The sequence below is a fragment of the Penaeus chinensis genome, chromosome 22 (genome assembly GCF_019202785.1).
Source record: "Penaeus chinensis breed Huanghai No. 1 chromosome 22, ASM1920278v2, whole genome shotgun sequence".
Classification (NCBI taxonomy): Eukaryota; Metazoa; Arthropoda; class Malacostraca; order Decapoda; family Penaeidae; genus Penaeus; species Penaeus chinensis.
This window is the reverse complement of record NC_061840.1, coordinates 7,155,948-7,158,447: the sequence shown is the minus strand read 5'-3', so window position 1 is coordinate 7,158,447 and position 2,500 is coordinate 7,155,948. Positions and strand designations below refer to the sequence as shown.

The 2,500-nt window shown below is 47.9% G+C and overlaps 1 protein-coding gene across 5 annotated transcripts in view; it reads left to right on the top strand.

Moving 5' to 3' along the window:
- LOC125036831 (chondroitin sulfate N-acetylgalactosaminyltransferase 1-like) overlaps positions 1-2,500 on the top strand; it is a 41,875-nt gene that overhangs the window by 18,168 nt on the left and 21,207 nt on the right. The gene's annotated exons all lie outside the window — the stretch shown is intronic.

Sequence of the window (2,500 nt, the reverse complement as noted above, 5' to 3'; positions counted from 1 at the left end):
TCTCCTTCCCTCCCTCCCTCTCTCCTTCCCTCCCTCCCTCTCTCTTTCCCTCGCTCCATCTCTCTTTCCCTCGCTCCATCTCTCCTTCCCTCCCCCCCTCTCTCCTTCCCTCCCCCTCCCTCCCTCCCTCCCTCTCTTCTTCCCTCCCTCTCTCTCTCCTTCCCGCGCTCCCTCTCTCCTTCCCTCCCCCCCTCTCTCCTTCCCTCCTTCCCTCCCTTCTTCCCTCTCTCCCTCTATCCTTCCCTCCCTCCCTCTCTCCTTCCCTCCCTCCCTCTCTCCTTCCCTCGCTCCCTCTCTCCTTCCCTCCCTCCCTCTCTCCTTCCCTCCCCCCTTTCTCCTTCCCTCTCTCCTTCCCTCCCTCCCTCCCTCCCTCCCTCCCTCCCTCCCTCCCTCTCTCTTTCCCTCCCTCCCTCTCTCTTTCCCTCCCTCTCTCCCTGTAACGAAGTGAGGAATGTGTCCGCACGTGGAGGGCACTGGTTAAATTCTTGAGTTATCGCAAATTCTATACTTCATTACTGCGGGAGCTTGGTAACTGGTGTACCGAGTGTCTTGTCATCTATGTCAACTGCAAACTTCATTTTAAAACATTTCACAATGGAAAGCGTGAAAGAATTAGAATAGGTTATATGCGCTGGTTACGTTATATGTTATGATGTTTACAAGACTAAAAGTGTGAAAAGAAGACAGAATGGCTGTGTACTCATAAAGGCCTTTGGATATCAATGACAATACCGTTTCCATACATTGTCATTCAAATAAAGCATTTCGTAGCGAACATTTTGAGTAAAATCATGAGATAATTGTACTCAACGACATAAAGGAATCAAGGGATTATATGTTGGATTGGCGTGTTCTAAGGTCTTTTCGTCATTGTCATGGTTGTAGACGTGTTGGCTTCTGTGGAGGACAGTTGAATTAATGGAAGACTGGAAATTGATGGCTTTTCTGGTATGCTAGACGAGAGAGATCACGAGAACTGGTTACTATACTCTCTCTCTCTCTCTCTCTCTCTCTCTCTCTCTCTCTCTCTCTCTCTCTCTCTCTCTCTCTCTCTCTCTCTGTAGGGGCCAGAGAAAGTAAGCCCCGCTAGAGCAGGATTCTTCAAACTTTAATTTCATCATGACCAATGTGGTTATTGTACAATACCCTCACGATCTTGTATGACGTTTCTGGTAAGCGGAATGGCGCTGCCTTCTGCTTGGTTGCGGCATGGATTATGGACTTCAACATAGAGTAGGAATATTAGGTTGGACTGTGGCCTTGCTGGCCCGTGGCCCAGTTAATGGTTCTCTGGATGTCTGCATAGCGTCGCTGGCGTATGGTTGCAAGAGGGGTGGATACAACAACAGCAGTTCAGAGCAGAACGAATTGTAGTTCAGCTGCATTGGTCAGCCTCCCCCTGAGACGACTCGATAGGGGCTGGCACACAATTTAAAATTAGAGCAATTTGGCAGGACAGGCGCACCGGAGTGTCACGCCACGCCACAAGCCACGAATGCGAGCGTATGCAGTCGTCATAGTAGCTGCGTAGTTTGCTTGGGCCAGCATGCACGTGACAGCGGTGTCCGAAGGGCGTTTCTTCGTTACAGCAAGTGGTCTGAGAAGGTGGTGGGGGAGAACGGCCGGAGAGTCATCGCGGTTTCAAAGTTTAATGTAATAAATCTTGTGAGCACAGGGTCAGTAGGGTGACTACCAAAATCCGAGGCCATCTCAGGGGCTGTCTAAATGGTCGCTCGCAGGTGATGGATTTTATTCAAAATCTAAGGCAGGGATGAGCTAATACTCCAAGTAAAGAAAAGGGCGGGATGAGTGAAGAACTTAAAAATGGCCTTGGATAATTTTGTGAAAAGAAAAATGTTGGTGACAAGCCCACAAGAGAAACCCTTCCGTTTTTACTGTACATACTCGCGTGACCCTGGCGTCGTGGAATGCATCCGCAGTAGGCTGATCTGTATGTGTGCGATGCTTACTCACTCCCTTTTGTCTCTTCCTCTTCATCTTTTTCCTCCTATATATCCTTCCTAATACTCTTCTTCTTCCTCTTCTCATTCTCCGTATAGCTACCTCCTATTCCGCTCCTTTTATTTTTTCTTCTTCGTCTTTGTCTTTTTCTTCTTCTCCTTCTCCTCCTCTCTTTCCCTCATTATGCTTTTCCTTCCACATGGAGTAAATTGCCTTATATTGGTACATCACATTCCGAATTCAGCAGGTGTTGTTGTTTGCAAAGGAGGATGTGAACCATTACTAACACCTGTCTTCTGTGACCCTTTAATAACCCAGCCTTTGTTCTGTGACTCACTTTCAAACAACCCAATCTCTTTTCTGTGACTCACCCTCAAGCAACACAACCTATGATTCACTCTCAAGCAGCTCAACGTATTTTCTGTAACTCACCCTTTAACAACCCAACCTCTCCTCCAAGATTGAGCCTCAAGCAACGTAACTAATCTTCGGTAACTCACCCTTTAATAAAGCAACCTCTCCTCTGCGACTCAGCCTC